Consider the following 16124-nt stretch of genomic DNA (forward strand, 5'->3'; position numbering starts at 1 on the left):
TGGGACTCGCCTTCTTGCACACTTTGGCTTGTTTCTTAGTGTAGTCCTAAGAAGGAAAACAGACTGACAAACACAGAGGGAACAGAAGCACACATACACACAGACAAATCAAACAAAGAAACACATTAAAATGAGGAAAGAAAAGAAAGAAAATGGGAGGGAAAGAGACGAAAGGAAGAGAAGAAGAGAAAATAAAAAGAAAAGAGAAAGATGAAAAGAAAAATATATATATATAAAAGGGGATCGGAGACAACAAAGGACAGTAGACTGTTTAAAAGTGTATGACCAGTTTAGGGGAGAGGTAAGGATGAGATACAGGAGAATATATGTGGGTTGCAAGAAGGTGAAAAAGTAAGGGAGAAAGGAGAAAGGGAAATAAGGAGTAAAATTTAAAAGAATTGAATAAAGAAAAAGGAAAAAGAGGTAATAATGACAAAGAAATAAGTACGAAACAAGTGAAGAAAAAAAATTTTTTATATTAAAAAAAAAGCAGCAGCAGCTCCCCCTGGTGGATGGGCGTGGTTTGATATGGTAGGTCTTGGAGGCTGTTCTCCGAGGCTCCGCCCTTGCCTGAGGTGAAATGTGCAGCAGGAGGTGAAGTGCGCACCTTCACAGACTAAATTGAGGAGTCCCCACCCGCAGCCAGGATCCCAATTGCAATGGGGGGAAAGGAAAAAAAAACGAAAAAAAAAAACCAACTGAGTCTCTCTTGGTTTCCGATAGCTGTTGCTCAAGGTGCTGTGCGCTGCTGGAAATGAGCTGGGAGCTCCTGCAGTCTAAGTGCGCTCCCAGGCCTCCACCAGCCACCCACTCCTTGTCAGGGGTCACGTAGGTGTGGGCCCTAAATTTCCTGTGGGCACCCGGGATATGCATAGTCCGTGCATGGGGCGAGGTTGCCGTGGAAATGCGGTCCGTGGTCCTGTTCCCAAAACCAAGTTCGAATTGCTCGCCCCTGGCACAGCCGCAGCCCCGGCCGCTTTTCACTGGGAAGTCCGCTCCCCTGTCTCTTCCCTTTGTCTCTCGGGCTCCATGCGCTTCCCCCACGTTGCGCTGGGCATCTTGTCTCCCATGCTAGTCTCGGCCTGGCCTGTTTTCAGATCTCCCCCATTCGCCCTCACTCACTCAGGTATCCTTGAGGTTCTATTCTTTCTGGAGTCCGTATTTTCTCCTTCCGCTCTCGCAGATGAGAGTAATATCCTTCTCGGTTCGATAAATGGGGCGGACAGAGTTTACAGAGCTCCCTTCCTCTCCGCCATCTTGGCTCCTCCAAAAGTTAGTATTTTAAACAAGGATTTGAGATGAATTTAAGGGAGTTGGTCACTGAGCAGTTATTTTGAGAAGCATTGTATTAGAAAGACTGGTATTGGTCTTCAGAGAAAGGAAATCCAACACATAAACAAAACTAAGAAAATATTTCTATTTTGGTTGGAGTCTTTTTGAGTTACTGTAAGAGGGAAACAAAGACATCCCATTGGTCAGCAGATGGGTCTATCAGACATCTAACTATAAATTAAGCAGCTCAAACCCTATATCAGTACTCTGATGCAGGATTCATGGTCACAATTCATAGGAATATGGAATTTAGAGCTGGTAGGATTCTTAGAGGCTATCCATCTGTTTTGGTTGTGACCTATTGTAACATCTACATTTTATATTGTGTTCCAGTAAATATACACATACACAGACACACACAGCACATAATGTGTACATTTTTTTACTTCATCAAATGACATTCTTAGAACTTGTGATGTTATCTCACATTTTGGGAGAGGGGGAGGTTACATTTAAATTTTAAAAAATCTTGGTCATGACTCATTCAATTGATTGTATAACCTCTTGCCATTTTTTGTTTTATTTTATTTTATTTTACTTTATAAATAGTTGATTGTCCCATTCTCTCAGTTGCCTATTAGTTTTCTTGATTGTTTCCTTTGCAGTGCAGAAGCTTTTTATCTTGATGAGGTCCCAATAGTTCATTTTTGCTCTTGATTCCCTTGCCTTTGGGAATGTGTCAAGTAGGAAATTGCTGCGATGGAGGTGAAGGAGGCTGTTTCCTGCTTTCTCCTCTAGGGTTTTCATGGTTTCCTGTCTCACATTCAGGTCCTTCATCCATTTTGAGTTTATTTTTGGTGTATGGTGTAAGAAAGTGGTCTAGTTTCATTCTTCTGCATGTTGCTGTCCAGTTCTCCCAGCACCACCTAATAAAGAGGCAGTTTTTTTTCCATCGGATACTCTTTCCTGCTTTGTCAAAAATTAATTGGCCGTACATTTGTGGGCCCAGTTCTGGGTTCTCTATTTGATTCCAGTGGTTTATGTGTCTATTTTTGTGCCAATACCATACTGTCTTGGTGACGACAGCTTTGTAGTGGAGGCTAAAGTCTGGGATTGTGATGCCTCCCGTGTTGGTTTTCTTCTTCAATATTACTTTGGCTATTCGGAGTCTTTTGTGGTTCCATATGAATTTGAGGATAGTTTGTTCTAGCTTTGAGAAGAATGTTGGTGTAATTTTGATGGGGATTTCATTGAATGTGTAGAATGCTTTTGGTAGTAATGACATTGTCACAATGTTTATTCATCCGATCTATGAAAAGGGAATGTTTTTCCACTTCTTGGTGTCTTCTTCAATCTCTTTCATAAGTTTCCTATAGTTTTCATCATATAGGTCTTTTACATCCTTGGTTAGGTTACTCCTAGATATTTATGGTTTTTTGTGCAATCATGAATGGGATCAGTTTCTTGATTTCTCTTTCAGCTGCTTCATTTTTGGTGTATAGGAATGCAACTGATTTCTGTACATTGATTTTGTACCCTGCAACTTTACTGAATTCATTAATCAGTTCTAGAAGGCTTCTGGTGGAGTCTGTTGGGTTTTTCATGTAGAGTATCATGCCATCTGCGAAAAGTGAAAGTTTGACTTCTTCTTTGCCAATTCAGATGCCCTTTATTTCCTTTTGTTGTCTGATTGCTGATGTTATGACTTCCAGCACTATGTTAAACAACAGTGGTGAAAGTGGACACCCCTGTCGTGTTCCTGATCTCAGGGGGAAAGCTCTTAGTTTCTCACCATTGAGAATGATATTGGCTGTGGGATTTTCATAAATTGTTTTTATAATGTATAGGTAAGTTCCTTCTATTCCGACTTTCTCACGGGTTTTTATTAAGAAAGGATGCTCTATTTTGTCAAATGCTTTTTCTGCATCTATCGACAGGATCATATGGTTTTTATCCTTTCTTTTGTTAATGTGATGGATCACAATGATGGATTTGTGAATACTGAACCAGCCCTGTAACCGAGGAATGAATCCCACTTGATCACGATGGATAATTCTTTTTATATGCTGCTGAATTCGACTTGCTAGTATCTTGTTGAGTATTTTTGTATCTGTATTCATTAAGGATATTGGTCTGTAGCTCTCTTTTTGGTTGGGTCTTGTCTGGTTTGGGTATCAAGGTGATGCTGGCTTCGTAGAATGAGTTTGGAAGCTTTCCTTCTATTTCTATTTTTTGGAATAGTTTGAGAAGAATGGGTATTTGCTTTGCTTTAAATGTCTGGTAGAACTCCCCTGGGAAGCCATCTGGCCCTGGGCTCTTATTCATTGGGAGATTTTTGATAACAGATTCAATTTCTTCACTGGTTATCAGTCTATTCATGCTTTCTATCTCTTCCCATTTGAATTTTGGTAGTGTATGTGCATTTATGAATTTGTCCATTTCTTCTGTGTTGTCCAATTTGTTGGCATATAATTTTTCATAGTAATCTCTGATGATTGCTTGTATTTCTAAGGGATTGGTTGTAATAGATCCATTTTTATTCATGATTTTGTCTATTTGGGTGCTCTCTCTTTTCTTTCTAAGGAGCCTTAGACGTTTATGAAATTTGTTTATTTTTTTCTGAGAACCAACTCTTGGCTTAATTGATCTGCTTGACTGTTTTTTGGATTTATATAGTTTATTTCTGCCCTGATCTTATAGAATATATCTGGATGGCAAGAGAAAAAAAGAGAGAAAGAAAGGAAAAATGAAAATAAGGAATAAAACTTTAGTGCTGATGCATAGGAGCACATGTACCCCAATGTTCATAGCAGCATTTCTACAATAGCCAAATCATGGAAAGAGCCTAAATGTCCATCACCTTATGAATAGATCAAGAAAATGTGGACCCATCAAAATTGCACCAACATTCTGCACTGTTGGTTGGAATGTAAACTGGTGCAGCCCCTCTGGAAAACAGTGTGGAGGTTCCTCAGAAAACTATCAATAGAACTACCTTATGACCCAGCAATAGCACTGCTAAGGATTTACCCAAGGGATACAGAAGTGCTGATGCATAGGAAGACATGTACCCCAATGTTCATTGTGGCACTTTCAACAATAGTCACATCATGGAAAGAGCCTGCATGTCCATCACCTGATGACTGGATCAAGAAGATGTGGTATATATATATATACAATGGAGTATTACATGGCAATGAGAAAGAATGACATATGGCCATTTGTAGGAAAGTGGATGGACCTCGCGGGTGTCATGCTAAGTGAAATAAGTCAGGCGGAGAAGGACAGATACATATGTTTGCACTTATAGGTCTAACAGGAGAAACCTAATGGAGGACCAGGGGGAGGGGAAGAGGAAAAGAGAGTTGGGGAGAGAGAAGGACACAAATCATGAAAGACTCTTGAATACTGAAAATGAACCATGGACTGAAGAGGGAGGGGGAGGGGTGGAGGGGGTGATGGTCATGGTGGGGGGCACTTGTGGGGGAGAAACACTGGGTGTATAATGAAAACCAATATGAAAATAAACTATTAAATTTTTTTAAAGTAAAAAATGTGATAATAATAAAAAATAAATACCAAAAAAAGGAGCAGCTCCATCTCTCAGATACGTGTGGTTTGGTGTATGTAGATCTTGGGGGCTGCTCTCAGAGGTCCCACCTTGGTGGTTGTGGAGAGTAGAATGGCAGCGCCTGAAGCTCCGCTGGAACTAAGCGGTGAAGGCCACTCTAATGAGTCCAATCTCCTTGTGTCACCGCTGAGCCCAGCTGTATTTTCCAGGCTGCCTCATTTCAAAATCCTAGTCCATGCACTTTTATGCTACCACAGATGAGAAGTACTGCTTTGACGGCTGGCTTCTTAGTCAGGATCTTGTAGAGTGTGGGAGCAGTTTCTCTTGACGCAGGCCGGGATTCCCACTGCTGCTGCCTGATACGCAGGGCGCTGCCAGAAATGAAGTGCACACTCCCACAGCCGCAGTCAAAGCATGCACCCCTGCCTCTGTCGCTGCCAACTCCCTGCCTGGATCTCGTAGGGATGGGGGCTATTTTTCCCCTGTTGGCACCTGGGATTCGGGATTCATGCAGCCAATGCCGGAGGCAAGATGCACTGTGGAAATGAGATGCGCACTCCCGCTCCCTCAGCTGAGGCCGAAGTGCATGTCCCCAGGGGCCGCTGCAGCTGTCGACTCCCTTCCAGGATCGTGCAGGGATGGGGGCTGTTTTTTCCCTTGCGCTACCTGGGTTCAGGATTTGGGCTGCCCAGCCCAGTGAGAGTTTTTCTCTTCGAGCAAGGTTAAATGTTCTTTATCTCTTCTCTAGAGACAGTACTATGAGCGTGTTCAGTTTCTCTTTCGCTTCCCTTTGTCTCTCAGGGGCCCTACCCATTTTCCCTGTGTTGGGCTGGGGCTCCCACCTCCCCTGCCCTTCTCAGGCTGGTCCGTTTTCCAATCTCCCCAGTTCACACTCACTCACTCAGGCATCTTTGTGGTTGTCTTCTTTCTGGAGTCTGTATTTTCTCCTTCCACTCTTGCAGATGAGAGTAATGTCCTCTCAGTTCGATAGATGGGGTGGACGAAGTTTACAGAACTCCCTTCCTCTCCGCCATCTACAACCACTTGTCATTTGAGAAACACCAATGAAGTATACTCATTTTATTTTATTAATGGGAAACAAGCTTTGAAAGGTAAAACTTGTCCAACATCACACAGCTGTGAATAGTAGAACTCAGAGCTAGAATTCAGATCTTAGATTAACCAAATGACTTGTCTGTTATGGCCTATTGTATATCTCAGTGTTTTTTTTTTTTTTTTTTATTGCTCTTAGCCTGTTACTTTCAGGAAAAAATAATCTATTTATATTTATTAGATTGCCTATCTAGTTGAAACATTTTGAAGGGTACAAATGTCTTTTGCCTAAAGAAACCACTGGATGCTAGAATAAACTTGCCTGATGGTAGACTATTAACCTGAATGAAGGTGAATTCAGATTTGTATGTTTGTATCCTTATTTTACAATGCTTTATAAATTTGTATTCCTCTGTGGATAAGCTGAGCTTTATGCCCATCCTGAAGAAACTGTATTACACGATTTTACAAGTGGGATACATTTTGTTACTTCATATTTCTCTTTTTTTTATCTGTGTGGAAGAGAAATTTAAAAAAAACCCACATAGGTGCTTGCAGTATTCCCAATAGGGCCTTTTTGTTTCATATTTAATATATTTTTTCTTTTCCATACTCTTATTTTATAGAACTTTAATCATTTTCTGTTATTACTGGTTTTTCAGACTGAACCTTCATTTCTTTTAGTGTGGGAAATCTATTTGGGCCCATTTTGGTTTTCTATACGTAAATAAAAACTCCAAATGATTTTATATTTATTATCTCTTAAAGAAAATTAATATTTTGCTTTATAAGATTTTTTCCTTAGCTACAGCAAGGTTGTCAGAGTGATCTATGCATATACTAGGAACTTCTGAGGGAGGTGGTCATGAAGACATTTGTTTTTTGTTGGGGTTTCGGGGTTAAACAGGCTGCAGAGTTGAGCCCCTTTTTAAGTACAACTTTCTCACAGGTTAAAACTGGAAGGAAAAGGGAATTAGATGGCTATCCTTTTATCCCTCTTTTCCTCCTCCTACTCAAGTTCTCCTTTAAAAAAGAAGTCAAAGATGTAGGAAAGAAAAGAAACGGTAAGAAATGTGACGGTTAAAGCCTCCACAATCATGTACAATTCCTTAAAGTAAATTTCCCTCTTTCTCTTTATTTTCCTCGGTATACATACATATATATGTATATATGCATTGTGTATGTGTGAACACATGTGAACATACATACATACATACATGTTCATGTAGACACACACATACATATACATACACATATACATACATACACACATATACATACATACATATACCTATATATATGTATACATATATATATGTATGTGTGTGTATATATATATATTCATCTTTCTATTGGTTCTGTGTTTCTGGACAACTCTGACCAAAATAAGAAGTGAAAGGGTGCCTGGGTGGCTCAGTCAGTTGAGTGTCTAACTCTTGATTTTGGCTCAGGTAATGATCATGGTCATGGGATTGAGCCCTGCATCTGGCTCCATACTGAGCATGGAGCCTGCTTGGGATTCTCTCTCTCTGTCTCTCTGTCTCTCTCTCTCTTTCTCCATTTTTCTCTGCCCCTCTGCCACTCATGCTCTCTCTCTCTCTCAAAATAAACAAACAAACAAACAAACAAACAAACAAATAAATAGAAATTAAGTAAAGATAGGGGAATTTCAGAACGCTTAACCCAGGTTACAAATTAAAAACTCAATTAAAGCAAATATAAATACAATTAGAATAGTGCTATTCTTCTCTTATTACTCTGCCACAACAAGTTATTCTTTGATGCTTTGACAAATGCATGGACTAATTCTGTTTTCTTTACCCTTGTATCCTCAGTGCTTACTATAATTTCTGCCACATTCTAGGCTCTTGATATCTGTTCATTGAATGAATGAATGGTTAGGATTCTTAATTGTACAACAGAGGGAGAGACTGAATGCTCAATGTCACAGGAGCATGAAAATATGTAACATGGTTGGGAATGGTGCAAGGTTGAAGGTATTTGGAAATAGAATGACTAAAAATAAATCTGGAATGTTAGTGCTGAGAATTGATTGGGACTTTATCCTTGTAAGTAGCAGGGAAACATTAAGCAATTTTAAGGAAAAATCATATTCATATATGCTCCTCAGAATGAGTCCCAAAGTTTTCTGAAGTTTTAGCAAAGCTCAAAGACTTTTATTTTCATTGTGATTTAGATTGTTTTAAATCTGAATATACTTCTTTGCATCTGCCTGTTTTAAGTCTCACTAGCTAACTTGTTTGTCCACTGATGTAGATTGATAAAAAGAACATGGATCTTAGATCTATGTTGAATCCTGAGTTTAAGACTTAGAGGACATATGGTCTGAAACAGCTGCTTTACTTTTCAGCAGCATAATTTTTTCTACTTAAAATATTGACATAACCCAAGTGTTGAAAAGTCAAAAGCATTCCCTTTAAGATCAGAAACAAAAGGAGTCTATCATCTGCTTTCTTTCAACAAGAAAGTTAACGTGAGATGGCAATAAAAAAGAAAAAAATAAGAAAAAAGTATAAAGACTGGAAAATTAGTCAATGAGTTAAGTTATTATAATTAATAAGAATATTTAGCAAGCTCATTAGCATAATATAAATGTGCTAAAAAGTGATTACAGTTTTTCGCAATAGCAACAGAAAGTGTAATTCAATAAAGTTTACAATAGTAATAAGAAATATTACGTTCTTGGGGGAAACCTAACAAGAAGTGTCCAAGTACTTTATGGCAGAAATTCCAAAACTTTATTGAAAAATATTAGAGAAAACCTGAATATGGAAATATGCCATGTTTACAGATTAGAAGACATATTGTAAAGGTTTCACTTATCTAAGTGATCTGTAGTTTCAGTGCAATTCCAAACAAAATCCCAATTGTGTTTTTAAACCTGAAGAGCCAGTTCTAAAATTTATGTGGAAATGCAAATGGTGAAGAATAAACAAGCCATTCCTGATTAAATATGAAATCGGGGGATTTGCTCTACCAGAATATTAAATATTAAGATTTATAAAGCCTTTCAAAGACAGACAAATAGATTATTGGACAGAGTAGATAAATATATCTATGTATATATGAAAACTTAAAGCAAATCAGTGTGGGGAAAAACGAATATTTGAATAAGTGATGCAGGGAGAATCGATTGTCTATGTGGTAAAAATAAATTCTAGAAGTGTTTTTATTTAGAAACTAATGTAAATAACATTATGTATCAACTATACTCAAATAAAACTTTTTGAACAGATTTAAATATGAAAAGCAAAATAATGAAACTGTTAGAAGCAAAATAGAAAACTATCTTAATGACTTGGAGTGGAGAAGAGTTTATTAAATAAGACAAAAGACATAAACCATAAAGGAAAAGATTAATAAATTTAGCTATATTAAAAATAAGAATTTCTGTTTATCAAAAGAGCACAATGAGTTGAGTGAAAATACAAGGCACAAACTAAGGGAAGACATTCGCAATGGATTAAACTGATAAAAATTCAGTATCCAGGATATATACATATTATTACACACATTAAATAGAATCAATAGAAAAATGGGCAAAAACTTGAATATGAACTTCACAGGAAAAGAAAGCTAAATAACAAATTAACCTATTAAAAATGTTCTGCCGGGCAAGATGGCAGAGAAGTAGGGAGCTCTGTAATCTCTGCCCTCTGGCCACTATCAAACTGAGAAGAATTAAAAGCCACAATATTCTGATCTCCAAGCACTGAGGTGTGAGCACAGACTTCTTATTGATAACAGCCTCATGGATGCCTGAGTGAGTCCGAACTGGGACTGGAGACTCTGAGGGGAGTCTCTGCCAAAGCCGAACTGGAAGAGAGAGCGCCAGGCTACAAAGGGCTCACAGTGTCCAGAGGTGGCTCAGGACCCTGGAGGGCCGGGCTCAAACTGGCCGCGCAGGGAAACACACGGGACTGCCGTGTAGCACGGCGGAGAGCGGAGGGAAGAGAAGGAGAAACTGAAAATGCTCAGAGAGTGATCTCTGGAGAGGGGAGACCTCAGCCCAGGAAGGAGAGACACAAGCACCTCATGTGTAGCCACTGGGCCAGGGGAGAGAAATCCATTCCCCTCAGCAGGCTTATTCTGCCTTGGGCTTGGAAGCTTGCTGACTTCAGGTAGAGCCAAGGATAAGCTGGCTCCCCAGTTCCCTACCCAGTCCTGGCCAGAAAGCCACCCACCTGCAGGAGATCATTTTAACTGTGGTGTTAAATGTGCGTGGACTAGGACTTCCCCATGGCACGGGGGAGTCGGACTCAAGAGAGTGGCTGGCAACACATGGTCTGAGGGGGGCTTGAGGTGCCACCATTCTTCTCCCCTGCAACCACTAAGGTGGGGCCTCAGGGAGCAGCCCCTGAGACCCGACATACCTACACAAGCCAGGCCCATCTGCCCTGGAGAGCTGATTTTTTTCTTATTATTTTTATTTTTCATAATTTTTTCTTTTCTTATTTCCTTGTTTTATCTTTTGTATTTTCCTTCCTTTCTCCCTTTCTCCCCTGGAGTCTGGGAAATATCGACATTTATTCACTGCTGTGATCATATCAACTCTTACATACAGATATATTTTCCCTTATCTCTCCCCTCCGAAGACTTTGTGCTCTCAGACTGTCCTTTATATTTGGCTGTTTCTGTCCTCTCACCCCGCCTTCTTTTTTTTTTTTCTTTCCTGTCCTTTCTTTTCTTTTCTGTTCTTTTTTTCATTCCCCTTTTGATTTTCTTGTTTACATAATCTGTCTGTGCGTTTGCGTGCTTTTGTTCCCTGTGTTTTTGTCTGTCTGTTTTCCTTTTCAGGGCTACATCAAGAAAGAAGCCAAAGCACATGTGGTGGAGAGTCCCAAATATCGCTGAGTAGGGAAATAAATTGATCAGAGGCATAACAAGAGAAACTGAGAGACACCATTAAAAGAACATCTCCTGAAACTACAGGCCCTGGACAGTCAAAGAGCCCCCTTTAATAGAACAATACTAACAGGCACACAGTGCAGAACAAGCTTTTAAAACTGACAAGAGACGGAAAACTAGCCAAAGTAATGAAATGTAAAAACTCGCCTCTAAAGAAATTCCAGGAAGAAATCACAGCTACAGAACTGCTTCAAACAAACACAAGCAACATAACTGAACAAGAATTTAAAACAATTGTCATAAACTTAATCGCTGCGCTTGAAAAGCATGGAAGCCATCAGAGAAGCTATTGATACAAAGACTAGAGATCTTTAAAAGGCTATAAATGAGGTGAATAATAAAGTGGAGACTGCCACTGCACTGATAGAAGAAGCAGAAAGGAGAACAAGTGAATTAGAAGACACAGTTATAGCAAAAGAAGAAGCCGAGAAAAAGAGACAGAAATTGATACAGGAGTATGAAAGGAGAATTTGAAACCTGAGTGATACAATCAAATGGAACAAAACTGTATCATAGTTCCTGAAAAGGAAGAAAGAGAAAAAAGTCCTGAAGGGATGCTGGATCAAATTATAGCTCAAAATTTCTCTAATCTAGAGAAAGAAGAAGACATTGAAATTCAAGAGGCACATAGAACTCCCCTAAGATGTAACTTGAACTGACCTTCAGAATGACATATCATAGTGAAACTGGCAAAATATAAAGATAAAGAGAATTCTGAAAGCAACTAGGGATAAAAGAGCCCTACCAGACAAAAAAAAAAAAAAAAAAAAAAACACCCAAAAAACTATAAGAGTGGTTATAGACTGATCTATTGAAACTTGGCAGGCCAGAAAAGAATGGCAGGAAATCTTCAGTGTGATGAACAGGAAAAATATGCAGCCAAGAATTCTTTATCCAGCAAGCCTGTCATTCAGAATAGAAGGAGAGATAAAGGTGTTCCCAAACAGACAAAAATTGAGAGAATTCATCACCACCAAACCAGCCCTACAAGAAATCCTAAGAGGGACTCTATGAGAGAAATGTAGCAAGGAATATAAGACCCCAGAACATCAATACAAACATGAACTCTACAGAGAACACAATGAATTTAAACACACATTTTGCAATAAAAACACTGAATGTAAATGGACTAAATGCTCCAATCAAATGACACAGGGTAGCAGGATGGATAAAAAAAAATCCATCTATTTGCTGTCTACAAGAAACTCACCTTAGACCTGAAGACACCTTGAGATTGAAAGCAAAGGAATGGAGAAATATCTATCATGCAACTAGACGCCAAAAGTAAGCCAGAGTATCCATACTTATATAGGACAAACTGGACTTTAAAGTAAAGGCAGTAGCAACAGATGAAGAAGGACATTATATAATAGTTAAAGGGTCTCTACATCAGGAAAAGCTAACAATTATAAACATCTATGTGCCAAATTCGGGAGCACCCAAATACATAAAACAACTAATCACAAATAGAAACAATCTTATTGATAAGAATGTGCTAATTGCAGTGGACTTTAATACCTCACCTACAACAATGGATAGGTGAACCAGACAGAAAATCACTAACGAAACAATAGACCTGAATGTCACACTGGAACAGATGTAATTAATAGATATATTTAGACTCTGCATCCTGAAGCTAGGGAATTCACTTTCTTCTCGAGTGTGAATGGCACATTCTCCAAGGTAGATCACATACTGGGGCATAAAACAGCCCTCCATCAATACAAACGAATTGAGATCATACCATGCACACTTTCAGATCACAATGTTATGACTTTAAACCAATCCCAAAAAAGTCCGGGAAACCTCCAAAAATGTGGAGGTTGAAAACCACCCTACTAAAGAATGATTGGGCCAATCAGGCAATTAGAAAAGAAATTTAAAAATATATGGAAACAAATGAAAATGAAAATACAACAATCCAAACTCCATGGGACTCAGCAAAGGCAGCCCTAAGAGGAAAGTATATTGCAATCCAGGCCAATTTCAACAAACTAGAAAAAGCGCATACTAAAAATGTAACAGAAGCACCTAAGAAAACTAGAGAGGGAGAAGCAAGAGCACCCCAAACCCAGCAGAAGAAGAGAAATAATAAAGATCATGGCAGAAATAAACAATATAGAATCCAAAAAAACAATCAAACAGATCAATGAATCCAAGAGTTGGTTTTTTGAAAAAAATAAACAAAATTGATAAACCTTTAGCCAACTCCTCAGAAAGAAAAGATAGAACACCCAAATAGACAAAATCATGAATGAAAATGGATTTATTACAACTGATCCCTCAGAAATACAAGCAATCATCAGGATTACTATGAAAAATTATATGCCAATGCCAGTGCCAATACACTACCAAAATGCAAACAGGAAGAGATAGAAAATCTGAACAGACCCATAACCAGTGAAGAAATAAAATCAGTTATCAAAAATCTCCCAATGAATAACAACCCAGGGTGAGATGGATTCCCAGGGGAATTCTACCAGACAATTAAAGCAGAGTTAACAGCCGTCATTCTCAAGTTATTTCAAAAAATAGAAACAGAAGGAAGGCCTCCAGTCTCATTTTATGAAGCAAGTATCATTTTGATTTCCAAACCAGAGACCCAACAAAAAAAAAAAGAACCACAGGCCAACATCCTTAATGAATACAGATGGAAAATACTCAACAAGATACTAGCAAATCGAATTCAACAGCATATAAAAAGAATTATCCATCATGATCAAGTGGGATTCATTCCTGGGTTACAGGTCTGGTTCAATATCCATCAATGTGATACATCACATTAACAGAAGAAAAGATAGAAAACATATGATCCTGTCAATAGATGCAGAAATAGCAGTTGACAAAATACAACATCCCTTCTTAATAAAAACCCTCGAGAAAGTCAGGATAGAAGAAACTTAATTAAACATTATTAAAGCCATTTATAAAAAGCCCACAGCTAATGTTATCCTCAATGGGGAAAAACTGAGAGCTGTCCCCTTGAGATCAGGAACATGACAGGGATGTCCACTGTCACCACTGTTGTTAACATAGTGCTGGAAGTTCTAGCATCAGCAACCTGACAAAAGGAAATAAAAGACATCAGAATTGGCAAAGATAAAGTCAAACAGGAACACATGTATTATGGATCACAGTAATGTAAGTTGGCACGACCACTTTGGAATAAAAAAAATGATAAAAATATGCCATGAATCATCAGTCCCACTTCAAGAGAAATTCTTGCACATTTGCATTGAGACAGGTGAAGAAATTATAGGAATATTCACAGCAGTGCAGTTTGGAACAGCAAAAAACAAAACAACTCAATGTCCATTAACAAGTATAAGCTTCATTGTTCACAAACAGGGAAGAAGGATGGTATGACTATCCCAAATGTTATATATTCCATGAACACTGTCTGCCATACTATCTTGTGGGAGGTTCCTGGAGAGATGACGAGCGAGATGCAGCGACGTTTCCAAAGGCTGCCAGTAGCTAATGGAAACAGGGACATTCCCAAACCCCGGGAATGTGACCATGTTCCTTCCTTAATGGAAGCGTGAACATTCCCAGAGAGGCTGGGGACCGTGACTGCTGAACGGTCCCAACAAGACCGGGCACCATGAAAAGGGACGGTCCCAGGGAAACTGGGCACCGTGGACGTCCCTGAAAGAGATGGAGACGGAGCAAGAGCTGAGGGCTAATGGCAAACTTTATTAGGAACAACATCTTATTTTATACCCTCCTTGCAAGCCTGGGGAGCATTGAAAACGTTTAGTCAGCAGTAAATGTTTAACTAGAACAATAGAGACAGTCACAGAGTGGCCAGAGCAGGAGCAGCTTGCAACTGTGTGTGGGTATATCTTGTAGCTTCTTGTCTCTCTTGGCTGATGACCAGGAAGGCTCTGTCCTGCACGTCCTCCTGGGACTTCATCAAGTCCCTTGTTCCCAGTGTTCTGGGAGCAGAAGTCTGATAAGGATGTTTCATACACAAGGACAGTGCCTGAGAACCTCGGTAGGAGGACCTCAGTAGGTCCAATGTCCTATTTCCCAATACTATCTAACAGAAAGATTCAAAATATATTTCTTAAATCCATGAAATATTAACATGATCCATTGTTCTTTCATTAGGGATAAAGAATATGGTGCCAACAATTGGCTGTAAGAGAGGAATAATTTGCCGAATTGAACCTCTGCTTTCTGAGAAGTTTGAAGTGGGTGTATAGAAGAAAAGACTTTAAAAAAAACAAATTCAAGACCAGCTTTGAAATCAGTTTGGCAGTCTTTAACTTGCATATTTACTTTGTATTAATTTCAAGGCTGACTTACACCCTAATAAAATAAGAGCACAAGGGTAATGCAGAGAGTGTGGTTAGTTGTTTATGAGATGGTAATAGGGCTAAATGCCTGAGCAGAGTGCATTTTCTTCATAGCTAAACCTAGTTGAGTAATTAATGAATACAGCAGTTGCTGTAGGAGTTGTTCATTCCTCATTCATCAAATTATAGTGGTTTTCTAGTGAAGGCAGAGCAAATGTTTTCTTTCTGTAGCTCACAGTTTTGAGCATATTTAATAATGCCTTAAGAAAGCCCAATTTTTACCTGCATCATTGGACTATTGAATCCTGTCCACCTTTCCTTGTCCATTACTCAGGTAGGAAGCACTTTTTCTTTCTCTCCTTGTTTCCTTTTTTTCCCCCTTCCTTCCTTCCTTCCTACCTTCCTTCTTTCCTTCCTCTCTTTCTTTCTCTCTCTCTCTCTCTCTTATATAAAGTGATTAGAGGGGGATGAAGTGGCCAAATGGTTAAGGCAATGGACTGCTAAAGTGATTAGATGGTTGGGGCTTTGCACCACATGACACCAGCATGACCTCCTTCAGGAAAGGTAGTAAACTAAAGATTAAGTTGCGGCCAATGATTCAATCACTCATGTCTATGTAATGAAACGCCAATAAATTTTGGACAACAAAGTCTAGGTAAATTTCCCTGATTAACAGTACTCAGTGTAGGGGTGCCTGGCTGGCTCAGTCAGTTAAGTGTCAAAGGTTGGCTCAGGTCATTATCTCATGGTCTGTAGGTTAGAGCACCACATCAGGCTCTGTGCTGACAGCTCAGAGCCTGGAACCTGCTTCTCTTTCTCTGCCCCTCCTCCCACTTGCACTCTCTCTCTCTCTCTCTCTTTCTCTCTCTCAAAAGCAAATAAACATTTAAAAAATTAAAGGAAGAGAGAAAGAAAGGAAATGGGAAACTTGGGGGTGGGGGAGGGGAGTTGTATTTCATATTTTAGGGAAAATATACTACTGACATTTAAATTTCTCA

This window comes from Suricata suricatta, chromosome 13, assembly GCF_006229205.1.
Source record: "Suricata suricatta isolate VVHF042 chromosome 13, meerkat_22Aug2017_6uvM2_HiC, whole genome shotgun sequence".
Lineage (NCBI taxonomy): Eukaryota > Metazoa > Chordata > Mammalia > Carnivora > Herpestidae > Suricata > Suricata suricatta.